This window comes from Pongo abelii, chromosome 17 (assembly GCF_028885655.2).
Source record: "Pongo abelii isolate AG06213 chromosome 17, NHGRI_mPonAbe1-v2.0_pri, whole genome shotgun sequence".
In the NCBI taxonomy this organism is placed as follows: Eukaryota; Metazoa; Chordata; class Mammalia; order Primates; family Hominidae; genus Pongo; species Pongo abelii.
Window position 1 is genome coordinate 20227148 of NC_072002.2, and position 26912 is coordinate 20254059.

At 45.1% G+C, this 26912-nt stretch overlaps 1 pseudogene; it reads left to right on the forward strand.

Annotated features, from left to right (window-relative positions):
• On the forward strand, window positions 1-25618 carry LOC100453923 (serine/threonine-protein phosphatase 6 regulatory subunit 2-like; annotated as a pseudogene).
• The last annotated feature ends 1294 nt before the right edge of the window (window positions 25619-26912 follow it).

Here is a 26912-nt window from a genome sequence, read left to right on the forward strand (position 1 = left end):
ATGGGGTGCTGCAATGCCCACGTGCGGGGAGAGGGGGCAGTTTGGGTGTGTTGGGTGCGCTATGGGGGGGGCTACACTGCTGGCGGCAGGGGGCAGGGTGGGTTGGGGGCCATATCAGGGGCTGCACTGATTGCTTTAGCTAGGATTTCCAGTACTATGTTAAGTAACAGTGGTGACAGTGAGCATCCTTATCATGTTCCAGATCTTAGAGGAAAAGCTTTCCATTTTCCCCCATTCTATATGATTCTAGCTGTGAGTCTCTCTCATGTGGTTTTTATTATGTTGCGGTATGTTTCTTCTGTACCTGGTTTTTTGAGGATTTATAACATGAAGGAATGCTGAATTTCATCAAATGCTTTTTCAGTTTCAGTTGACATAATCATGCTGTTTTGTCATTTATTTGGTTGATATGATGTATCACATTAAGTGTTGAATGACCCTTGCATCCCAGGGATACATCCCACTTGATCGTGATGAATTATCTTTTTCATGTGTTGCTGAATTTGATTTGCTGGTATTTTGTTGAGGATTTTTGCATCAATATTAGAGATAGTGGCCTGTAGTCTCCTTGCTTGATGTCTTTGTCTGATTTTGGTATTATGGTAATAATGGCCTCATAGAATAAGTTTGGAAGTATTCCCTGCTGTTTTTCAAAATAGTTTGAGTAGGACTGGTACTAGATCTGTAAATGTGTGGTGTGAAGCCATCAGCAGTGAAGCCATCAGTTCCTGGGCTTTTCTTTACTGGGAGACTTTTTCTGAAGGCTTCGATCTCATTACTTGTTACCAATCTGTTCTGGTCTTGGATGTTTTCACTGTTCAACCTAGGTAGGTTGTATGTGTCTAGGATTTCTACTAGGCTTTCTAATTTATTGGCATATAATAGCCAGTTAAGATCCTTTGAATTTCTGAAGTATCAGTTGTAATGTCTATTTTATTTTTTGATTTTATTTATTTGAATCGTCTCTCTTTTTTCTTAGTCAGCCTGGCTAAAAGTTTGTCAGTTTTGTGTAGCTTTCCAGAAAACCAACTTTTTGTTTAATCTTGTGTATTTTTTATTTCAATTTTATTTCTGTTACGATCTTTATTATTTCTTTTCTTATTTTGGGTTTAATTTGTTCTTACTTTACTAGTTCTTGAAGATGTATTGTTTATTTGAAGTTTTTCTTCTGTTTGGATGGTAGGCACTTATAGCTATGAATCTCTGCCTTGGTACTGTTTTTGGCATATCATAAGTTTTGGTATATTGTGTCTTCATTACCATTTGATTCATGAAATTTTTCAATTTCCATCTTAGTATCTTCATTGACCCACTAGTCATTCATTCAGGAGCGTATTGTTTAACTTCCACGTGACTGTATGGTTTCCAAAATTACTCTTCTCATTGATACCTAGTTTTATTCTTTTGTAGTCAAAGAAGATGGCCATGGAGACAGCAGCGTGGTTGGAGTGGTAGCAGGTGGCCGTCAGCAAGAGCTGCTCTGTGCCTGGCTGCTGGAGGCTAGAGCCTGCGGCCCAGTGGCTCGCCTCACTGTGGTTGGTGGTGGTGAACCACACCAATGAAGAAAGTCATTGGTAGCTTGATGGGGATGGCATTGAATCTGTAAATTACCTTGGGCAGTATGGCCATTTTCACGATATTGATTCTTCCTACCCATGAGCATGGAATGTTCTTCCATTTGTTTGTCTCCTCTTTTATTTCCTTGAGCAGTTGTTTGTAGTTCTCCTTGAAGAGGTCCTTCACATCCCTTGTAAGTTGGATTCCTAGGTATTTTATTCTCTTTGAAGCAATTGTGAATGGGAGTTCACTCATGATTTGGCTCTCTGTTTGTCTGTTGTTGGTGTATAAGAATGCTTGTGATTTTTGTACATTGATTTTGTATCCTGAGACTTTGCTGAAGTTGCTTATCAGCTTAAGGAGATTTTGGGCTGAGACAATGGGGTTTTCTAGATATACAATCATGTCATCTGCAAACAGGGACAATTTGACTTCCTCTTTTCCTAATCGAATACCCATTATTTCCTTCTCCTGCCTAATTGCCCTGGCCAGAACTTCCAACACTATGTTGAATAGGAGTGGTGAGAGAGGGCATCCCTGTCTTGTGCCAGTTTTCAAAGGGAATGCTTCTAGTTTTTGCCCATTCAGTATTATATTGGCTGTGGGTTTGTCATAGATAGCTCTTATTGTTTTGAGATACGTCCCATCAATACTTAGTTTATTGAGAGTTTTTAGCATGAAGGTTGTTGAATTTTGTTGAAGGCCTTTTCTGCATCTATTGAGATAATCATGGTTTTTCTCTTTGGTTCTGTTTATATGATGGATTACGTTTATTGATTTGTGTATGTTGAACCAGCCTTGCATCCCAGGGATGAAGCCAACTTGATCATGGTGGATAAGCTTTTTGATGTGCTGCTGGATTCTGTTTGCCAGTATTTTATTGAGGATTTTTGCATTGATGTTCATCAGGGATATTGGTCTAAAATTCTCTCTTTTTATTGTGTCTGCCAGGCTTTCGTATCAGGATGATGTTGGCCTCATAAAATGAATTAGGGAGGATTCCCTCTTTTTCTGTTGATAGAAATAGTTTCAGAAGGAATGGTACCAGCTCCTCTTTGTACCTCTGGTAGAATTTGTCTGTGAATCCATCTGGTCCTGGACTTTTTTTGGTTGGTAGGCTATTAATTATTGCCTCCATTTCAGAACCTATTATGGTCTATTCAGGGATTCAACTTCTTCCTGGTTTAGTCTTGGCAGGGTGTATGTGTCCAGGAATTTATCCATTTCTTCTAGATTTTCTAGTTTATTTGCATAGAGGTATTTATACTATTCTCTGATGGTAGTTTGTATTTCTGTGGGATCAGTGGTGATATCCTCTTTATCATTTTTTATTGCATCTATTTGATTCTTCTCTCTTTTTTTCTTTATTAGTCTTGCTAGCTGTCTATCAATTTTGTTGATCTTTTCCAAAACCATCTCCTAGATTCATTGATTTTTTTGAAGGGTTTTTTGTGTCTCTGTCTCCTTCAGTTCTGCTCTGATCTTAGTTATTTCTTGTCTTCCGCTAGCTTTTGAATGTGTTTGCTCTTGCTTCTCTAGTTCTTTTAATTGTGTTGTTAGGGTGTCAATTTTAGATCTTTCCTGCTTTCTCTTGTGGGCATTTAGTGCTATAAATTTCCCTCTATACACTGCTTTAAATGTGTCCCACAGATTCTGGTATGTTGTGACTTTGTTCTCATTGGTTTCAAAGAACATCTTTATTTCTGCCTTCACTTCCTTATGTACCCAGTAGTCATTCAGGAGCAGGTTGTTCAATTTCCATGTAGTTGAGTGGTTTTGAGTGAGTTTCTTAATCCTGAGTTCTAGTTTGATTGCACTATGGTCTGAGAGATAGTTTTTTTTAAATTTCTCTTCTTTTACATTTGCTGAGGAGAGCTTTACTTCCAACTATGTGGTCAATTTTGGAATAACTGCGATGTGCTGAGAAGACTGTATATTCTATTGATTTGGGGTGGAGAGTTCTGTAGATGTCTATTAGGTCTGCTTGGTGCAGAGCTGAGTTCAATTCCTGGATATCCTTTTTAACTTTCTGTCTCGTGGATCTGTCTAATGTTGACAGTGGGTTGTTAAAGTCTCCTATTATTATTATGTGGGAGTCTGAGTCTCTTTGTAGGTCTCTAAGGACTTGCTTTATGAATCTGGGTGCTCCTGTATTGGGTTCATATATATTTAGGATAGTTAGCTCTTCTTGTTGAATTGATCCCTTTACCATTATGTAATGGCCTTCTTTTTCTCTTTTGATCTTTGTTGGTTTAAAGTCTGTTTTATCAGAGACTAGGATGGCAACCCCTGCCTTTTTTTGTTTTCCATTTGCTTGGTAGATCTTCCTCCATCCCTTTATTTTGAGCCTGTGTGTGTCTCTGCACATGAGATGGGTCTCCTGAATACAATGCACTGATGGGTCTTGACTCTTTATCCAATTTGCCAGTCTGTGTCTTTTAATTGGAGCATTTAGCCCATTTACATTTAAGGTTAATATTGTTATGTGTGAATTTGATCCTGTCATTATAATGTTAGCTGATTATTTTGCTTGTTAGTTGATGCAGTTTCTTCCTAGCCTCGATGGTCTTTACAATTTGAGATGTTTTTGCAGTGGCTGGTACCAGTGGTTGTTCCTTTCCATATTTAGTGCTTCCTTCAGGAGCTCTTGTAAGGCAGGCCTGGTGGTGACAAAATCTCTCAGCATTTGTTTGTCTGTAAATGATTTTATTTCTCCTTCACTTATGAAGCTTAGTTTGGCTGGATATGAAATTCTGGGTTGAAAATTCTCTTCTTTAAGAATGTTGAATATTGGCCCCCACTCTCTTCTGGCTTGTAGAGTTTCTGCCGAGAGATCTGCTGTTAGTCTGATGGGCTTCCCTTTGTGGGTAACCCGACCTTTCTCTCTAGCTGCCCTTAACATTTTTTCCTTCATTTCAGCTTTGGTGAATCTGACAATTACGTGTCTTGGAGTTGCTCTTCTTGAGGAGTATCTTTGTGGCATTCTCTGTATTTCCTCAATTTGAATGTTAGCCTGCCTCGCTAAGTTGGGGATGTTCTCCTGGATAATATCCTGCAGAGTGTTTTCCAACTTGGTTCCATTCTCCCCGTCACTTTCAGGTACACCAATCAGACGTAGATTTGGTCTTTTCACATAGTCCCATATTTCTTGGAGGCTTTGTTCATTTCTTTTTACTCTTTTTTCTCTAAGCTTCTCTTCTCACTTCATTTCATTCATTTGATCTTCAATCACCGATACCCTTTCTTCCACTTGATCAAATCGGATACCGAAGCTTGTGCATGCGTCACATAGTTCTTGTGCCATGGTTTTCAGCTCCATCAGGTCATTTAAGGACTTCTCTACACTGGTTATTCAGTTAGAAATTCGTCTAATCTTTTATCGAGGTTTTTAGCTTCTTTGCGATGGGTTCGAACATCCTCCTTTAGCTCAGAGAAGTTTGTTATTACTGATCGTCTGAAGCCTTCTTCTCTCTACTCATCAAAGTCATTCTCCGTCCAGCTTTGTTCTGTTGCTGGTGAGGAGCTGTGTTCCTTTGGAGGAGAAGAGGCACTCTGATTTTCAGAATTTTCAGCTTTTCTGCTCTGGTTTCTCCCCAACTTTGTGGTTTTATCTGCCTTTGGTCTTTGATGATGGTGATGTACATACAGGGTTTCGGTGTGGATGTCCTTTCTGTCTGTTAGTTTTCCTTCTAACAGTTACGACCCTCAGCTGCAGGTCTTTTGGAGTTTGCTGGAGGTCCACTCCAGACCCTGTTTGCCTGGGTATCAGCAGTGGAGGCTGCAGAACAGCGAATATTGCTGAACAGCAAATGTTGCTGCCTGATCATTCCTCTGGAAGTTTCATCTCAGAGGGGTACCCGGCCATGTGAGGTGTCAGTCTGCCCCTACTCAGGGGTGCCTCCCAGTTAGGCTACTCGGGGTTCAGGGACCCACTTGAGACAGTCTGTCCATTCTCAGGTCTCAAATTCTGTGCTGGGAGAACCACTACTCTCTTCAAAGCTGTCAGACAGGGGCATTTAAGTCTGCAGAGGTTTCTGCTGCCTTTTATTCAGCTAGGCCCTGCCCCCAGAGGTGGAGTCTACAGAGGCAGGCAGCCCTCCTTGAGCTGCAGTGGGCTCCACCCAGCTCCAGCTTCCCGGCCACTTTGTTTACCTACTCAAATCTCAGCAAAGGTGGGCACCCCTCCCCCAGCCTCGCTGCCACCTTGCAGTTCAATCTCAGACTGCTGTGCTAGCAATGAGCGAGGCTCCGTGGGCATGGGACCCTCCAAGCCAGGCACGGGATATAATTGTGCCATTTGCTAAGACCATTGGAAAAGCGCAGTATTAGGGTGGGACTGACCCGATTTTCCAGGTGCCATCTGTCACAGCTTTGCTTGGCTAGGAAAGGAAATTCCCTGACCCCTTGCACTTCCTGGGTGAGGTGATGCCTTGCCCTGCTTCCGCTCATGCTCGGTGCACTGCACCCACTGTCCTGCACCCACTGTCTGACAAGCCCCAGTGAGATGAACCCAGTACCTCAGTTTGAAATGCAGAAATCACCCATCTTCTGTGTCGCTCACCCTGGGAGCTGTAGACTGGAGCTGTTCCTATTTGGCCATCTTCCACTTTACCACTTATCATTAGTTTTAAAGAAAAAAAAATTGACATAATGGAAATTTTCACTGTACATCAGGAAGGGAATTCAGTGGAAAAGTAAGCTTCCTATTCCCTCTTGACCTTCAGTTTATACTTTTCTTCCTAAGTCAAGTACTGCTACTAGTTTCTTATGCTATTTCTAGAACTAGCCTATCTATTTGTTGTCTATTTAAAATAACTCATTATTCACCTTTTATTTGAGCTGCCTTATGGATCTATGTAGCTTTTCTCTCTCTTTTTAAAATTTTTTATGTGGTAGAATACACATAACATAAAATTTACCATCTTAACCATTTTTCAGTGTACAGTTTAGTAGCACCATCTTTCACATTGTTGTGCAACCAATCTCCAAAACATTTTCATCTTGCAAAACAAATTCTGTGTCTATTCAACAGCTCTCCATTCTTCCCCACCCGCAATTCCTGCTACCATCCTTCTACTTTCTGTCTCTCTGAATTTGAATACCTCACATAAGTGGAATCATACAGTATTTGCCTTTTTGACATGGGCTTATTTTACTTAGCATAATATCCTCCAGTTCCATTCATGTTGCCTTGAAAGACAGGATTTCATTATTTCTTTATGGCTGAAGTAGTATTCAACCATGTTGTAGCATGTCAGATTCTCTTCCTCTTTAAGGCTGAATGATATTCTATTGTATGTATATACCAACATTCTATTTATCTAAATTTATCTGCCAATGGATTTTTTGGTTTCCACCTTTTGGCTATTATAAATAATGTTACTGTGAACATGGGTGTACAAATAACTTCAAAGCCCTGCTTTTAATTCTTCTGAATATATATCCAGAAGTGAAATTGCTGGATCATATCTTTATTCTATTTTTAATTTTTTGAAGAATTTCTTTTTTTAAAGTCACTTTTGATCGTTTGTTCTTTGCCAGAAAATATATTTTTCAATTTTATCAGTGCAGAGTTGTATACAATATTTATATATTTTACTTGTACAATTATATAAAAGTTGTATTATATTTCTATGTTCTCATATAATTATCTTCAGTATCCATGTTTGTAATTGTTTCCTCATTTCTCTTTTTCCTCTTTCATGTTTACTATTTTATTGGTCTTTAAAACCTAGACTTTGATTTTTGTTGTTGTTGTTGTTGTTTTTGGGACAGAGTCTTGCTCTATCACCCAGGCTGGAGTGCAGTGGCATGATCTCAGCTCACTGTAACCTCCGCCTCCCGGGTTCAAGTAATTCTCCTGCCTCAGCATCCTGAGTAGGTGGGATTACAGGTGCCCGACACCATGCCCGGCTAATTTTTGTATTTTTAGTAGAGATGGGGTTTCACCACGTTGGTCAGGCTGGTCTCAAACTCCTGACCTTGTGATCCACCCACCTCAGCCTCCCAAAGTGCTGGGATTACAGGCATGAGCTACCAAGCCTGGCTGTTTCCTAGCATTTAAATTTTTCTGTTTCATTAATTTTAGCTTTCATTTTATTTATATTGTTATTTCTTCAGGCAATGGCTTGGTTCATCTATTTTCAGTTTTTTAAAAAAAAACTGTAAAGTGTAAGACTCTAAATTTTATTTTTTTAGTTATAGGAATTTTTAATATATTCTGGTTATTAATCCCTTATGAGATATATTATTTGCAAGTATTTTCTTCCACTCTGTGGATTGTTGTTTCATCTTCTTGATAGTGTCCTTGATAGACACAAGTTTTTATTTTGATGAAGTCCAATTTATCTGTTTTTTCTTTTGTTGTCTGTGTTCTTTTGGCATCATACACCAGAAATCTTTGCCAAATCCAATGTTGGAAACATTTCTTTCCTTTGTTTTCTCCTAGGAGTTTTATAGCTTTACTGCTAAGTTTTGGTCTTTGATCTATTTTGATTTAATTTTTGTATATGACGTAAGGGAAGGGTCCATCTTCATTCTTTTGCATCTGGATAATCAGTTTTTCTAGCATCATTTGTTGAAAAGACTGTTCTTTCTCCATTGAATGGTCTTACTACCTTTTTCAAAAATTGTTTGGTCATATGTGTGAGGTTTCTTTCTGGGCTCTCTATTCCATTGGTCTATATGACTGTGCTTATGCTAGTACCACATTGTTTTGATTACTGTAAATTTGTAGTAAGTTTTCAAATAAGAAAGTGTGAGTTCTGCAACTTTATTCTTTCTCAAGATACTTCTGACTATTATGTGGTTCTTTGAGATTCATATGAATTTTAGGATGGGTTTTTCTTTTTTTTTTTTGCAAAAAAATACCATTGGGATTTTGATAGGGGTTTCATTGAATCTGTATATTGCTTTGGGTAATATTGTTACTTTAACAATCTAGGAACGTGGGATATCTTTCCATTTATTTATATTTAATTTCTTTCAGCAATATTTTGTAGTTTTTTATTGTATAAGTTTTTCACCTCATTGATTAATCCCTAAATATTTTCTTTTTGATGTTATCATAAGTGGAATTGTTTTCTTAATTTCCTTTTTGTATTTTTTGTTGTGAATGTATAGAAATCCACCTGATTTTTGTGTGCTGATTTTGTATTCTATGACTTTGAATTTATTAGCTCTAACAGTTTGTTTTTGGTGTGTATGTGTCATCTTTAGGGATTTCTACATATATATCATCTGTGAATAGACATAATTTTGCTTCTTTCTGTCCAACTTGGATGACTTTTCCATCTTTTTCTTGCCTAATTGCTCTGTCTAGAATTTCTAGTATTATGCCGAATAGAAGTAGAAAAAGTGGGTATCCTCATCCTGTTCCTGATATTAGGGGGAAAACTTTGTCTTTCACTATTGAGTATGTTGTTAGCTATTGGTTTTTAATATATGGCTTCTATTATGTTGAGGAAATTTCCTTCTATTCCTAGCTTGAGGGTTTTTGTAATCATGAAATGTGCTGAACTTTGTCAAGTGGTTTTTCTGTATCAATTCAGATGATCATGTGGAGTTTCTTCTTCATTCTATGAATGTGATGTATTACATTGATTTTTTGTTGTTGTTAAAGCATTTTGTGCTCCTGGAGTAAGTTTCACTTGGTCATGGTGTGTCATCCTTTTAATAGGCTGCTGATTTTGTTGAGTTTTTCATCAATATTCCTAAGGTATATTGGCCTGTAGTTTTCTTGTAGTATTTTTGTCTGGCTTTGGTATCAGAGTAATGTTGGACTCATAGAACTAAGGGGGAGAAGTGTTCCCTTCTCTTTAATTTTTTGGAAGTGTTTGAGAAACATTCTTCTTTAAATTTTGGGTAGAATCAACCCGTGAAAGCTATCTGGTCCTCACCTTTCCTTTGGGAGCTTTTTGATTACTGATTTGATCCCTTTGCTAGTTATAGTTCTATTTAGATTTTCTATTTCCTTATGAGTTAGTTTTGGTAGATTGTGTGTTTGTAGGGATTTGTCCATTTTGTCCAGGTTATTCAAATTGTTTGCATACAGTTTTACATGGTATCATCTCATCATCCTTTTTAGTTTTGTAAATCAGTAGTGTCACCACTTTTTTTTTTTTTATGGAGTCTTGTTCTTTCATCCAGGCTGGAGTGCAGTGACACGATCTTGGCTTACTGCACCCTCCACCTCCTGGGTTCAAGCAATACTCCTGCCTCAGCCTCCCTAGTAGCTGGGACTACAGGCGTGCACCACCATGCCTGTGTAATTTTTGTCTTCTTGGTAGAGACAGGGGCTTTACCACATTGGTCAGGCTGGTCTTAAACTCCTGACCTCAGGAAATTCACCTGCCGCGGCTTCCCAAAGTGCTGGGATTACAGGCATGAGCCACTGCTGTGTCACCACTTTCCTATATTTAGTAATTTGGTGTTCTTTCTCTCTGTCTCTCTTTATTTATTTTTTGGTTAATCGAACTAGCTAGAGTTTTCTCAACTTTTTCAAAGAATCAGCTTCTGGTTTTGTAATTTGTCTCCATGTTTTTCTGTTCTCTGTTCTCACTCTAATCTTTACTATTTTCTTCCTTCTGCTAGCTTTGGTGTAGTTTACTCTTTTTCTGGTTCCTTGAGGTGTATGGTTAGGTTATTGAGTTGAGAATTTTCTTGTTTTTTTTAACGTAAATGTTTACAGCTTTAATTTTTTCTTTTAGCCCTGCATTCACTGCATCCTGTAAGTTTTAGTGTACTGTGTTTTCATTTTCATTTGTCTCAAGATGGTTTCTAATTTCTTTCATGATTTTTTCCTTTGATCTATTATGATTCACAAATTTTCCCATATTTGTGAATTTGTTAGTTTTTCATCTGCTGTTGGTTTTTCATTTCCATTATGATCAGAAAACATACTTTGTATGATTTCAATTTCTTTAAATGTATTAAGACTTCTTTTGTAGCCTAATATATGGTCTGTTTTGGAGAATGTTCCATGTACACTTGAGAAGAATATATCGTGCTGATGTTGGGTAAGTTTAGTTGTTGACATGTTACATTTGAGCACACATGTAGGTGGAGATGTGAGATATTCATTTAGGAGAAAAGTCAAGGGAAGAAATTTGTTAATGAACTGTAAAGAGGGGTTGACATTCACAAGAATATGTAATTTTTTTTTGAGAAGCAAATTTAGAGCGATAGAACAGCCTTGAATATATTCTTATTTAGAAGGCTGAAGTTTGAATATAGCCTGGAGTGTTAGAAAAGGATGGAACAGTTTATCATAGACCAGAGCCAAGAGAGTACAATATTTAGATTTTAAATATCAAAAAGAAGATATGATCAGCTGAATTCAAAGTTGAAGCCTAGGCATGGTGGCTCATGCCTGTAATCCCAGCACTTTGGGAGGCTGAGGAAGAAGGATCACTTGAGCCCAGGGGTTCGAGACCAGGTTGGCCAACATGGTGAAACCCTGTCTCTACTAAAAATACAAAAATTAGCCAGGCATGGTGGCAGGCACCTGTGATAGATGGTGCCTCTGCATTCCAGCCTGGGCAACAGAGGAAGACTCCATCTCAGAAAAAAAAAAAAAAAAAGTTCAGAAAACAGCTCCCTTGTTTGGGAAGGACTGTTTTTGACATACCCTTAAAAATTCAATAAAGAAAATAGAAAAAAGATTTTTTTTTTTAATTTGAGACACATTTAAATGATGACCACTACTTAAATTATGAAATTGAAAACCAGAAATATAAATTATGCACTCTTTATAGTATGAGTTTTAGAGGTTGTTAATTTGCTATCATATTAGGTAAATCTGGAATAGAAGAAACTTCATATATTATCTTATCGCTGTATTTGAATTCTGTAGAAATTGTTTCTGGACAGTCTGAAAAGCTCTTGCTGGCCACGGAGGAAGTAGGCAGCTGACAGAAAGTGCTGCAATTGCCTGTGCCAAACTGTGTAAAGCAAGTGCTTACATCAATCGGGAAGATAACGCTGTCACTTTCCTACTTGTTCAGTCCATGGTAGTTGATCTTAAGGTAACATGCTTATTCTTTCTCTACTACAAAGTTTAAGAAAATTAAATTAATTTTCTAGCGTAAGTATTATGTCAAAGAGAATTGCTAACATTAAAGTTCTGATTCTTCTTTGATAAGTTCATAGGACTTGCTTTTGTTGTTACTGCGTTCATCAGTCTAAATGGACTGAGAATATGAAGCAAACACTGTTTTCTTAAATGAGCATAAATATACAGACTTGGGTTTAAAATAACGTGGCAATCAGGGCCTGAAAGGAACCTATATATGGTATAGGAAGAATTGTATCAGACTGATGAACCACAGTATTGGTGCTTTGTGCTGCTTCTGGCAACTGAATTTTACTGCCATGTATGTGGATAATGTGTTGATGTTATTACATATTAGTAAAGAAATACTGCATGGGTATTCAAAGGCTTTTGTTTTCTGTTGGGGTTTTTATAGAACCTGCTTTTCAATCCAAGTAAGCCATTCTCAAGAGGCAGTCAGCCTGCAGATGTGGATCTTATGATTGACTGCCTTGTTTCTTGCTTTCGTGTAAGCCCTCACAACAACCAACAGTTTAAGGTGAGGGCATTGGTTTTTATCTATGTTTACTGATGCCGTTATCCTTTATAAATGGAAAGACTAGAGGGATAACAGGTTCACCTTTATCGGTATTTCTCACTATTACGTATTGATGTTCATTTCAAGACCTTAAAAACAGTGTTGTTTTTTTTTTTTAATTTTTTATATATATATATTTTTTATTATACTTGAAGTTCTAGGGTACATGTGCACAATGTGCAGGTTTGTTACATATGTATACATGTGCCATGTTGGTGTGCTGCACCCATTAACTCGTCATTTAACATTAGGTATATCTCCTAATGCTATCCCTCCCCCCTCTCCCCACCCCACAACAGGCCCCAGTGTGTGATGTTCCCCTTCCTGTGTCCAAGTGTTCTCATTGTTCTTTTTTTTTTTTTTAATTGGTCTTTTTATTTTTTTATTTTTTTATTTTTTTTTTATTTATTTTTTTCTTTTTATTATTATTATTATTATTTAAAAACTTTCTATTTGCTGTTCTTTTTGTCTTCGTTTGTATTACTGAGTATTTTTCTCATAGAAATAATCTGCTTTTTTTCTTTTTCTATAGATCTGCCTGGTGCAGAATTCACTCACACTCTACAACTCACTATGTGCTGGTAAATTCACTCATCAAATCACCACCAATGTAAGTCCAATACGCATTGCTAAACTACTAAAAAAAAAATTATTATTATTTTCTTTGCATATTTCTTTTTACGAAACGCACTCTTGGTTTTCAAAAAGGTTCTGAATTTAGATGTATGGAATAGGAAAATTTCTCCACGGTGATTATATTTGATAATTGATAAATACTTGTATTAAATACTATGTATTTAATACATCATATTAATACATATATTAATACATATATTATTAATAATATATTATTAATTCTTAATTATTATTAATTATAATCCATATATTAATATATTATTAATTATATTATTTATTAATTATATGATTAATAATTATATCATTAATAATATATTAATACATAGTATTAAATACATAGTAAGCCTTGACCGAAGGGCCCATATTAAGGAAGATGGAGTTAATAAGATGCTTTGGAAAGATAAAGCTAAAGCATTTTATTCAGATCAAAAGCCCTAGAGAAAAATGGCACTGAAAATATAATATAAAATTTTCATTCCAAAGCTTTTCAAACATATTATTTGAATACTCTTAGCCCTTTCACAGCATTTGATACATTGACTTGCCACCTTACCATTTAAGTTAAAAGTAATAGTATTTATGTTGTAGTCCAGTATAGCACACTGACAAAACGATGGGACTATATTCGATGGTACTTTTAAATCTTTTGATCTTAAATTTATTCATATTGTAAAATTTCATTTTTCTTAAACAAAATAAAATATTAACATACTTTAAAAGAGGTATTCACAAGATACAAAAGCATATCAAACAAAATAAGTGAAATCATTAAAAGGTACTTGAGAAAACTTCAACTCTGATATGGCAACATTAAATAAAGAGCAAAACTTTATCAGATTTGGACTGTGGATTTTTAAAATTCTAATTATGAACAACCCAGTTTTGAAAGTTCTCAGGTGTTGGCCGGGCGCAGTGGCTCATGCCTGTAATCCCAGCACTTTGGGAGGCTGAGGTGAGTAGATCACGAGGTCAGGAGTTCAAGCCTCACCAAGATGGTGAAACCCCATTTCTACTAAAAATACAAAAAATTAGCCGGGTGGGGTGGAAGGCACCTGTAATCCCAGCTACTCGGGAGGCTGAGGCAGGAGAATTACTTGAACCTGGGAGGCGGAGGTTGCAGTGAGCTGATATCACGCCATTGCACTCCAGCCTGGGAGACAAGAGCGTGACTTCATCTCAAAAAAAAAAATGGTTTAGCACTTATTACTTAGTCATTGCTTCCATATTTGTGTACATTGCTATTGGTCCCATAAATTGATACATTTCTTGTAGTCTTTTCAGAACCCTATTTGGCAGGAGCTATACAAACATTTCATTTTTTTTGTACAAATAATTCAATTTCTATGACTTTAAAAATGTTATGAATATAACTCAAAAGGAAAAAGCTGCACACATAGGTACTTATTGCTCTTGATTATAATAGGAGAATATTAGAAGAACTTTACTAGGAGGAGAATGGGTTAATATTCAATAACGAGAATGGTATTTTAACTTGATGAGCTGATAAACATTCATTAAAACCTATATAGGGCCGGGCGCAGTGGGTCTTGCCTGTAATCCCAGCACTTTGGGAGGCTGAGGTGGGTGGATCACAAGGTCAGAAGTTCAAGATCAGCCTGGCCAAGATGGTGAAACCTGTCTCTACTAAAAATACAAAAAAAAAAAATTAGCTGGGTATGGTGGTGGACCCCTGTAATCCCAGCTACTTGGGAGGCTGAGGCAGAGAATTGCTTAAACCTGGGAGGTTGGAGGATGCAGTGACCCGAGATCACATCACTGCCCTCCAGCCTGGGCCACAGAACGAAGCCACGTCTCAAAGAAAAAAAAAAACAAAAACCTATATATATCTGCGGGGCATGGTGGCTCATGCCTGTAATCCCAGCACTTTGGGAGGCCGAGGCGGGCTAATCACGAGGTCAGGAGATCAAGACTATCTTGGCTAACATGGTAAAACCCCATCTCTACTAAAAATACAAAAAATTAGCTGGGCATGGTGGCGGGCGCGGTGGCACGTGCCTGTAGTCCCAGCTACTCGGGAGGCTGAGGCAGGAGAATGGCATGAACCCGGGAGGCGGAAGTTGCAGTGAGCCGAGATCGCGCCGCAGCACTCCATCCTGGGTGACAGAGCAAGAGTCTGTCTCAAAAAACAACAACAACAACAACAAAAACCTATATGGATCACATGGCAGTATGGAAAAATATGATACGTCAAGTGAGTATACTGTGTTTATGGCTTTGTTAAAACGTAGAAAATACAGAAAAAAAAAGGGAACGTGAAAAGAAAATCAAAGCAGGGAAAAGGCTAACACGTTTTCTTTCAATATATATTTTTAAAGTTTTATCAAACAAAAATATAGAGAATTTGCCACTTGAAAAAGCTACTGCCAGTAAATTGTACCAAGTTTTGGTACAATAGTAGCAAATTTGATTTTTAATTTGTCTTGTTTTTTCTTGATATGAGAGCTTTACATTAATAGTTTTTTGAGATTCTCACAATTAATTGCAATTTTCATTAAATATCTCAAAGTAATTACAATAACAATGTTTGAAATGAGATAATATGGGTCTGGCCTTTATATGTTGGTATGTTGAGCAAGGACTGAAAGGAATGTCCAGAGCTTCACAGTGTCTGCTGGGTTGGGGGTGGAGGAGTGGTGGCAGGAATGTGAGTTGGGATTATAGAATTGGAGTTAAGATAGGATCAGTTTGAAGGAAGAGTTTACGTTTTATTCTTTACATCTTTGATGGTTTTAATTTATATAATAATCTATATGTTATACATTATAAGTGAATTATTTAATTCCTGTTAATGTTCCCTGAACCAAATTCCAATTTCAGTTCTATGGTCAATTGAAATACTTTAGAATGGATAATCTGCTATGAAATACAAAATCCATTTTGCTTCCTCTCTCTTGATTTTGAAAAATAGTTGCTCTTTTCTGTTACAAGTGACTTTGTGGCAAGTGAGACAATTTTTACTTATCTTTTGCTGTGTGTATTAATTTTGGCAAGCCCTTCTTATTTGGGGATTAACTTTTTGTTTCATAGAGTTCTTTAATATCTGTTGAAATTATTTTGTTTGTTTCTTAAAGGAGTTTTTACAGTTGTATATTGTTCTGAATTCATCTTTTAGCTTTATATGGTTATGCCAGTTAGAGTAAGAATGATGGGAATAAAATGATTTCATTCTGTCTGTATTATTCCCTAGAGGTTTGTGTTCACCAGAGTTTATCTCTTTTTACCTTTTACTATGTATTGAAACTACAAATGAAATAGCTCAGTTTCTTAGCATTTATACAATACATACTCCAGTGTTATGTTTACCAAACATGTTTGAGTGAGTCTTCTCTTTGCCTTTCTCTTTTTAAAAAAATTCAGGCTCTGCTGGTTCTTCGTCAGTTAGATAGCATTGATTTGTAGAATCCTGATGCTCCTGGAGAAAGATTTTGGGAGATTAGGTATATGTACTTTTATTTTTTAAATTCAACTTTTAAATTTTATTTTGTATTTTTGTCTTGAAATATTAACTCTATAGTATTTAGTATATTGTAAAACGTATACTTCCAAAGGTTTTATGATTTTGTATTTTTTGACTTCAAATTATTAGAATTTCTTGTTTTAACTGTAAAAAAAGTATCACAGCAATTTGGAAAATAAGTTTTAAGAATAGTGCTAAATTTTGTCACCCAAACATAAGTACTGTTGTTTGGTATATTCCCTTTTTCAGATTTCAATGTGGTTACTACTGTGATTTTAATAGATTTTCACAGTTTTAAGCCTAGAATGATAAAATTTTGTAAAAATATTGTTTTTTCAGTTTTTTGAGCTGTGTGATCTTTCACAAACTTTCTGTAATACCAATGCTTTTGATGAATGAATTAATCATGGACAGCTGCTTAGAAGACAAAAATATATGCAGAATTTTGTGGTCTACTTCCTAGATTATATAAGTCACTACATTTTCATGAGCATAAAGTCACCACACTGAGGAAAATGGAAATGTGTAAACCTCAAGTTTGCCATTATCTTATAGGATAATGTGTGCTAAGTTACTTGGCAGCTGAATTAAACCTTACTCTAGAGCAATGCTCTCCACTAGTAATATAATGAGAACCCCATATGTTAAAGTTTCCTACATTAAAGAGTAAAAAGAAGCAGGTAAAGTTAATTGTATTAATATTTTATTTAACCCAGTGTATATTATCTATAATATAATTTCAACATGTAATCAATATAAAAGTTATTAATGACATATTTCATTGTCTTTTTTTAATAAAGTCTTCAAACTTTGATGTGTCTTTTATACTTGCAGCACATCTCAATTTGAACAAGCCACACTTAAAGTCCTCAATAGCCATGTGTGGCTGCCCAGTGGCTACCATGTTAGACACGGCAGCTCTAGAATAGGGATCAGGAAACTTTTCTCTTAAGGCCAGATAGTAAATATTTTAGGCTTTGTGGGTCATACAGTTTCTGTCATAACCATTCAGTTCTGCCTTTGAAGCGTGAAAGTGGCCACAGACAATATGTGAATGAACGGGCATGGCTGTGTTTAACTAAGACTTTATATTTACAATAGCAAGTGATAGGCTGGATTTGGCCTATGGATGGTAGCTTGCAGACCCGCTGTCCTCATTGAGCTACCTCTGTCCCCCAGGGGAGTGCCTAGGTGGCCAGAACCTCCTCTGGGCTTCAGCCCATGCTGCTTAGGTCCGGGCTCCCTTGGGGAGTCTCTGAATGTGCACCTCACAGTCTCACGTTTGTGTGGTGGACAATGTGCACACGCCTGCCCATCCTGGATGGAACCCTCACGTGCTTGAGAGTCTAACACACTTCTAATAACTTATGAGGAAGACAAAATTATAAAGGAACTTTTCAAATACTTAGAACTGAAGAATAATAAAAGTACTACATAGCAAAATGTGTAGAATGTAGTTAAAGTTCATTGTATACAGGGAAATGTAGCCTTTTAAAGACAGACTGGAAAAGAAGAAAGGCTACAAATCAATGAGTTAAGCTTCCAACTTAAGGACAAAAGAGGCAAGGCATGGTGGCTCACGCCTGTAATCCCAGCACTTTGGGAGGCTGAAGTGGACAAATCACCTGAGGTCGGAAGTTCACGACCAGCCTGACCAATATGGCAAAACCCCGTCTCTACTAAAAATACAAAAATTAACTGGGCATGGTGGCGGGTGCTACGCAGGAGGCTGAGGCAGGAGAATCGCTTGAACCTGGGAGGCAGAGGTTGTGGTGAGCCAAGTCAGACCCTGACTCACGCTACAGCCCCTGCCACCCCCAGTTGTTTCAGAAGTGCTGCCTGGTGCAGAGGATCCTGGAGGCCTGGCAAGCCAACGACCACACACAATAAGAGCCACTCGGACATGGAGGGACCCAGCCTGGCCATTCAGGGATGCAGAGATGCACCTCAGCCGGGCACTGGTGATGCTGCGTGCAGGACTGCAGGCTCTGGTGGAGCGCTGGGTGTGCGACACAGCTCCACACTCTGAGGCTGCCATGCAAGGGGCCCTCCTGCTGGGTGGACAGCTGCAAATGCTACTTGGGGAGAGGACACAGGGAGCTGACAGGAAGCAGTCCCATCCCCACCAGGCACCTGCTCTGGCCCCTGCCCAGCCTGGCTTGCCTAGGCTTTGCCCTCTTGTGGGTCCCCTGTCCATTCTTGATCTTCCCCAAGAACTCAGGTGCTCCGTCAGCACTCGCACATGGGGATACATTATTTTGGTCTTTCCATGTCTTCTGCTTAATGAATGCTCCCTCTGGTCAGGACACATGTCCTGCTTATTGTCCTGGACCCAAAGTCATCCCTACCCATTCATTGTCCTGCTTGGAGCTGTCTGGTTCTGGGCGATATGAGGAGGGACTCACTGAAGCTGGGAGGGGTTTGAGTGCAGCTGTGGGGAAGCAGAGGCTAAGCTGGGCTGCACAGCATGGAGGTCCCGCCCGACCCTCCCCGCAGGGTGCTGAGCCTGAGCTTTGTAGCTGACAGCGTGGGCTCAGCTCCTGCGCCACTGCTGCCACCAGCAGGGCTTAGGCCACACCACAGCCTTTCTGCCTCTGTTTCCCTGTCTATAAAAGGGGATGAGAGCAATGTCTGTCTCCACATCTGTCTCAGTGGCACTTTTGGTAGTGAGGTTGGGGTGAGCCTGCTGCACGTGGCAGGTGCTGCTCAAACAGAAGTGTCCTGGAGGCAGGGCCAGGGGCACGGGTTCTGGGCAAGGGCCGGGCACTTGCTCTGGAGGTGAACCTGGAGACCTGTGCCACTTGGCTCACCGGGTCATGGGTCTGGCAAGGTTGAGGCCAGGTGGCCACCCTCATGGTGCCTGTGGCTTTTAGGGTGACGGGTGGCATGAGGTGTGGGAACATAGGTCACCTCACGCAGATCACCAACATGCTGGTGCAGAACCTGGTGTGGGGCTCTGTGCAGACGCACATCAGTGAGGTCATCTGAGGTGAGCCCCCCACCCGGTCATCCTTTTGCTGGTCGTGAGCACCGGGGCTCTGAAGGAGCTGCCGCCTGAGGCTCCCCTCTGCCCATCAGCAGGTGCTGATTGCACTGACAGTGAAAGACCCCGCAGCCGTCTCTGTCCTCTCACTTCCCTCATCAGATCTGTCCTCAGGGGGACCCGGGTCTCATGTGTCAGTTCTGTTGGGCAGACTTCTGTGGAGACCCTACCAGGCGTCAGCATGTGGCACAAGAGACAGTCCCTGCTGGGGGCAGTTGGTGACTCCGGAGCTGGTGCTCCGAAGCCATTAGCGCCGCCAGCCTCCTTGCAGCTCATGGAGTCCTGCCTTGGTGCTGGCAGTCCTGGCCATGTGCCAGCTTTGCTCTGCATTCAGGTCGTTGGAGAGTCTCACATTCTCACTCAGGTGTGAGACTTCATAGCACAAGTCTCAGGGGAACAGGTAGCACCCTGTTTCTTAAGAGCACAGTGGGTTAGGTGGACACAGGCACAGCACATGTGTGGCAGAGGCGGGCCCAGCCGTGGCCCCTCCTCCCTATACCAGTACAAGGTGAGGAAGCTCTGGATGGTCCTCCCCGCACCCCAGGACCATAGGGTGAGGGGTCTCCTGGGTTGGGCCCCATTAGCTCCTAGCAAGGTCAGGCCTGCCAGCCGCCATCACAAATAGTAAGAGCAGGGCAACAGGAGGGCAAAAGAGATGGGTGGACGTGGAGGCCAGGGAGGGCTCCCCAGGGCAGGGGCAGTTTAGGGAGGCGAGGGGCAAGCAGGAAGCTCTTGGATCATCCCACACAGTCTCCAGATTGTGAATCCTTCCAGGGTTCTGACCTCCCCGGAAAAACAGACAAGACACACACCCAGGCCTGTAGGCTGCTGCTGAGTTTGGGCCTGTGAGGCAGGGTGAAGGAAGCTTGCTGCTTTCTCAGATTCTGTTCCACAGCTTCTGCGTTTCTGGGAGTTCCTCAGAATGGGCTTGCACACCAACAGACTTGGAACTCGGTTGCCCACTGAGGTCTCACTAGGGGCAGAAGTGCCCACCACCCTGCCCACAGTTGCTGCACCTCAATCTCACTGTGGCCCCAGGCCCCTCTGGACACGCGGCTATGCTGCCTCCTTCCCATCCAGCAAAGCCTCTGCTTCAGGCCCTCAGATGGGCTGACCACAGTAGCACCGCCCCATCCTCCTGGACCCAGGATGCACCTGCCGGAGCTCCTGAGTGCCCTGAGCCATCTGCACGGGGTCTCCCAGGGCTCGCCAGGCAGCACTTCCCTTGCAGGGCTCCCTGTGGATTACCATGGCTGCTAGGAAAGCTTCGTGGAGGAGACGCTGACAGAGACCAACCGCAGGAACACTGTGGACTTGGAGAGGAGGCTCGGGGCTGCCCCCTCGGTGCCCACAAGGTGCTGGGATGCAGGAGGCTCGGGGCTGCCCCCTTGGTGCATGCACGGTGCTGGGACGCTGTCAGACGCTCCTGTCTTTGCCCCGAGGCAGAGGCCAAGAGAGGCACAAGGGCTGCACACCTGCCTGCTCCTCTTGGACGCGGGTGCCCGAGCATACCCTGCAAGTGTGCAGTCTGTCCTCCAGGCTGATGTCTGCAACACAGACCCTGTCCTGTGCCACACCCAGGGCTGGTCTCTGAGGACCTCTGTGCAGAGCCAGTGTTGGCCCCAGGTCCCTTCCCTCCCACTCCAGGAGCTGTAGCTTGTTGGCAGAGGGCTCCATATGCCTGAGACCAACCTGCCCCCTGCACATGGATGTTGGGCTGTCGCGGGGCCTTGGCCTCACCTGGGCACCTCCTTACACAGCGAGGCCTCTGGGGCCCAGAGATCTGATGAGTGACATGCTGGGCAGGGTCTGGGAGCCCTGGGCTGGGCAGGGTCTGGGGTGCTGGGCTGGCTCACACACCCACCCCATCTGGCCTGTGTTTTAGGTGAGTACTCACTACCTTCACTCCTCGAGTGAGGACATTGAGGGTGCTTTCCCTAATGAGGGAAAGCACCTGCCTTCAGCAGGTGAGGGCGTGGCCAGCCCCTGCACCCTGCCGGGCCCTTCCCAGCACCTGTGTGCTCTGCGCTTGGTCCTCCAGACGAGTCTCTGATGGCATCTCACTAGCAAAAGGGAGAGGGGGCTCGCCTCCAAGCACATATGGGGCAGGGTGGGTCTGAGGGGAGAACCCCAAAGTCACTCCACCTTGATGAGAGCACTGAGGACACAGCAGATAAACTTGAAAGTCAAAGAATATGGGACGTATATCAGAGGTGACCACAGTGAGCACGCAGCCTGAGTTTTGGTAGAATCGTGAGCCCTGAACAGTCAGAGTTTACTGCCCACTTTTGCTGGAGGAGAAGCTCCTGAACAACTAGAGAGACTGTGGTTCCCAAAGAGCAGCCTGTAGGCCTGAGGACTGCTCTATGACCGGCGTCAGTCCCTGCCTCCCTCCCTCCCTCCCTCCGTCCCTCCTTCCCTCCCAGGCCTTCTCTGACTACCAGATCCAGCAGATGACTGCCAACTTTGTGGATCAGTTTGGCTTCAATGATGAGGAGTTTGCAGACCATGACGACAACATCAAGTGAGTCCACTTGGATGCCCCCTGCACGAGGCGCGACTCCCCCTCCTTGCTGCTGAAGTCCCATGGGGGCAGCTCCCTGAAGCCTTGCCGGGAGATAACAGGTGTTTCCAGTTACGTGAGGGTGCTGAGGCCCCCGGTGAGCACCAGGGGAGGAGCACTGAGGCCCTAGATGAGCACCAGGGGAGGAGCGCTGAGGCCCCAGGTGAGCAGTGGGGGAGGAGCGCCGAGGCCTCCAGATGAGCACTGGGGGAGGAACACCGAGGCCCCCAGATGAGCACTGGGGGAGGAACACCGAGGCCCCCAGATGAGCACAGGGGGAGGAGCACTGAGGCCCCCAGATGAGCACCGGGGGAGGAGCGCTGAGGCCCCCAGAGGAGCAGTGGGCGGGGCAGGGAGCGCCGAGGCCATCCCCCTTGCTCTTGCAGCGCCCCATTTGACAGGATCACGGAGATCAACTTCAACATCGACACTGACGAGGACAGTGTGAGCGAATGGTGCTGTGCGGGGTCATGCAGGCACCCTTTTCCCAGGCAGCTCAGGCCGCGCCCATGGCTCGGTCTGTCATGGGCCTGTGCGGTGGGGCTGGGAGAGGCCCCTCTGTGGAGCTAGGAACAGTCGCTTTTCTTGACCCTCCCCATCATGCCCTCTAGCCCATGGCGCCCACATCCTGAACTAAGCCCCTCTGGGAGCCCTGTGGGGAGAGCGCCTCCTGTTTCCCCCAGACCCTCTGGAAACTGACCTTGGCGTTTTACTCTGCAGCCCAGCGCAGCTCTGAGGCCTGCTGCAGCGACCGCATCCAGCACTTTGATGAGGACGAGGACATCTGGGAGGACAGCGACACTCACTGTGCTGCCCAGGTGAAGGCCAGAGCCAGGTGCGGGGCCTGCGCATCCCCCCAAAGCCTCTGCCGAGGAGGTGCAGCCCCCAGAACACCGATCAGATGCCCAGACACCCTGCTGTTTGTTATGCTGGCTCGCAGAGCAAGCACACCCGTCCTGCAAGCACTGGGGCCCAATGCAGTGGGTGACCCTCAGGAGCCCAGAGCTGAGGCCTGGAGCAACTCGTGCTCCTCACTCAGGACATTCTGTGCTCACCCTCAGCCTGGAGCCTGGTGCTGTCACTGACTCTCAGTGTTAGGCATCTGTCCTGGGCCACCAGGCATCTGACTCTGCATCTCCCCGAGGTTTGGAGCCCCCCATGCTTCAGAGAGCTTCTCAAAGAATGGCCCAGAGTGCGGAGGCCAGGATGGGAAGGCGAGCTTGGAAGCACACGGTGATGCGCCTGGGGCAGGTGCCCCCCCAGCCCCTGGAAAGAACAAAGCCCCTCCTCTGGAGGGTGACTCAGAAGGTGGTGCTGTGGGTCAGAGGCCGGGGACGTGTGTGTTAGGGACAGGACATGGTACCCTGGCCTAGGGGTGTGGAGGCTTCATTTGGAGCTGAGGCATTTGGGACTCACTGTGGCCCGAAACCCGCATCCCCAGCTCTTTCCCAGCCATCCTGAGTAGGGGTCTGTGCTGCCCTGTGCCCGGCACAAGGTGGTCTCCTGCCCCTGCCTCTCGGTTGTTGTCACTCTGCCACTGTCACCAAGGTTGGTGGGTGGTGTCCACCTAGTCCCCATCATCCACCCGGCCCCCACACAATCCGGCACAGGCCTGATGCCCACCCCAGCACAGCAGCACAGGCTGGCCTCCACCGTCACGGCTGACATCTAGGGCAGGAGCCAGTCCACCCCGCAGGCTGCATGGCTGATAAGACCCCTCTCCTTACCCCTGCCCTGGGGGCAGCACTGACCCACTCAGGACTTTGGGGAGGGGGCGGGGATCTCCGTTAGGAGGTGCCGAGCTCTTAGCTGAGGCCAAAAGAGAGAGCAAGGGCAACACCCTGGGGAAGCAAGAACGTCCCAGATAGGAGGAAGGCGCCTCATCCTTGAGGCCAGGGACGGCCCGGTGGTGCTTGGTGAGCTGCCGTCTCTGTTGGATGCGGTCCTGGGTAGGACAGGGCAGTGGTGTCACCTCCACACTGTCAGCAGCCATGCTGGAGGCCTAGGGGCCCTCAGGCGCCTGACTGAGCCCCAGGTCATGGAGGGCAGTGGCATCGCCTCCACACTATCAGCGTCAGCCCTGCTGGAGGCCTGGGGGCCCTCAGGCGCCTGGCTGAGCCCGAGTTCACACGCCCCATGGATGTTGGCAGCTTGTCAGGACCCTCGAGCTGTCCCCTGTTATTCTCTGAGGGGCTGAGGGGCACTGCCTGGGCCTCCGTCCTGGAGCAGCCCCATGTTCCTGTCAACCTCTGTGGGGCCCCCAGTGGGGGGTGCGCTGCCTCCCCTTTTCCTGCAGCACCCCAGGCAGGCCTGCCCACACCTGACCACTGTGTCTCTCCCCCAGCAGGCGCCATGTGGATGGCAGTGTTTGATGAGCCAGCGAACTCGATGCCCATAGCCCCGGGAGTGGTGAGGGACATGGGTCCCAGCGTGTGGGCAGCTGGCACCTCAGCTCCAGAGGAGAAAGGCTGGGCCAGTTCACTGAATTCCAGCCTTTCTGCTGGTAACAAATGCATTGGCAGGAGGGGGCTGTGTCAGGAAGTGCCTGTCAGGGTCAGGAGGCGCCCGTCCCCCGGGAATGACCCTGTCCTCGTCCTTGTCTGTAGCTCTGAGTCAGGGCCCAGGTGCAGCTCTCTGATGGACATAGAACACAGCCAGGCTGAGGCAGCCAGAGCCAAGACTTCGAAAAAGCCTGTGAGTAGCAGCAGTGCAGGCGGCACCCAGCCTCCTACAGAGGCCTAGCCTTGCCCAGTTTAAGGCCTGAGGCCAGCTGGCACCCCTCCTTGGGGTCAGTGGGAGGAGGTGGCCAGGGCCCCGCATGCTGCTAGGTCTCTGGTGACATTGGGGTTTGATACAGCAGTGGGACTGGAGCAGCCACGTGCAGATGGGGAGGCCCCCAGCCTCCTGAGGGGAGGCGGCAAGGCCATTGGGCTGGCCCTGAGCCCCGTCTGAGCAGGTGGTACAGCCCAGGTCTGCACCCTTGGTTCTAGACAGCAGCACCGGGACCCCAGCATTGAGATGTGTTTGGATGGGTTGTTGGCAGGAAGCCGTTCTGGGGCCTGATCAGAGCCCCTGGCCCCCAGGCCCCTAGTAAGGCCCAGAGGCTCCCCCAGACAAGGCTGAGAGCTCCAGGCGAGCGACAGCTGGCTCCCAACACTGGTGTCCCCGGTGCTTGAAGGAGCTGTGGCAGGACCACACAAGGCAGAGCGGGCCCCTTCCTGAGCCTCTGCATCTTCATGTGAAACCAGGGCACATTGCCCTGTATCATGGGGGAGGCAACAGTGTTGCTTGTGTGGAGACCACATGGAAGGTGTGTGAGCCTGTTTGCCTCGTCATGCGGTTTCCACACAGGTACACATGTGCAGGCAACAGGCTGCATGTGAGAAGGCTACACGTAAGGGAGCCCTATGGCCAGGGTTGCCACACCCTGTGGTCCCTCCTGCCTCACTGGACAGCACAGGCCTCCTACTTTGCAGTCAGCCCAGCTTCTCCACGTACCTCCGTGTACCTCTGTGTGTGTCACCAGGAAGGCCCCCCTGCTGGCCTCTGACAGCAGCTCCTGTGGGGGCTCCGACAGCGATAGATGACGACCAGAAGGCAGTGAGTGCCATGGATGCTGTGAACAGGGGTCTGGGCCGGGAGGCCCCCCCTCGCTGCCCACAGTGGCCAGGACAGAGGAGGCTGTCAGCAGGTGTGTGGGGCGTAGGGGGTAGGTGGGCAGGCCTGCCTGGGTGCAAAGGCTGCGGCTTCCAGGCTCTGTCCCCAGCTCTTAGCTCCCTTGGGAGCAGGCTGAGGCCAGGCCAGAGGTCTTCTCCACACTGCTTCCCCGATGGCCCTGTGACCCTTTAGAGGCTGGCTCAGGGTGGTCATGCCCACGCATTTAAATAGAGGCAGGATGGGAGGAGTGTGGGGGCTTCCTTCTTGGACAGAACATCTGTGTTCTCTGTTGTGAGTGGTTAAGACAAGAAGACAGGGCCTAGATGTCCCAGACAGTCCCCCAGGGACGTGGTGGGGGCAGCCCCTACCCCAGATCCCAGTTAGAGAGAACAGCCCAGCTCTTGGGGCTCTGGGCCTGGCTGAGCTGCCTGGGATCTGGGTACCCTGGTGATCGGGGAGGGGCACAGACTTTAAGTCCAGCAGGCGCGCAGGCATCTTGGGGCTCATGCAGACCTTGCCTGCTGCTCCCCTTCCATGGGAGGCCTATGATTTCCAGACGCCTCAGAAGCAGGGACAGTAGGATGGGGGGAGGGGGCTTCAGGACTGCACTTGGGGCATCCAAACCCTGACTGAGAGTTGGAGGCAGCTTGCAGATGGGCAGAGGCTCAGGCTCCCTTGAGCCCACAAGAGCCATTCCTGGGGAGAGAGTGGAGAGGGAGGCGCTCCCTGTGAGGAGGCTGGAGTCTGGCCGGCCCATCCAGCAAGCTGAACCCCATCCATCCCCCCACAGGAAGAAGGTCCCTAGCATCCTTCAGTGAACAGATACCTCTTCTGGCCTTTGGGGTCAGGGGTTGGGAGTTTAGCAGGAGGGCAGGACAGCTGGGGTAGATGCCAGGGCCAGGTAAACCTGAGGGGGAAGGTAGGACTGGGCTTGAAGTGGGGAGGAGGGTGCACCCGGCAAGGGCAAAGCTGTGCAGAGGCCCTGGGGCCTGAGCTCCCAGTAGGTCCAGGCAACAGTGGGGAAGTCCTTGGGCTGGATTCCTCTAGGAGAGGACAAGGTGCCTTTCACACCTGGCGGTGCATCCCAGTCACTCGTTTCCATGCTTATGAAGGGCGGGCCCGGAGTGGGGTGAGGGTGCCCCCAGCCTCACCGCCCAATGCAGCTCAGCCTGCAAGCGTCCCACCTGTCCTACCCTCCCCCGACAGGTGGGGCAGGTCTGACACCTCAGAGGACCCTGCTCACTGACCCCCAGCAGTCCTGGAGGGTCTATGTGGTATTGGGGCTCCGGGCATCTCCCCCAGCCAGGCTGCAAGCTCAGCGCCAGGCTGGCTCTCCCTGCCCTGTTGACC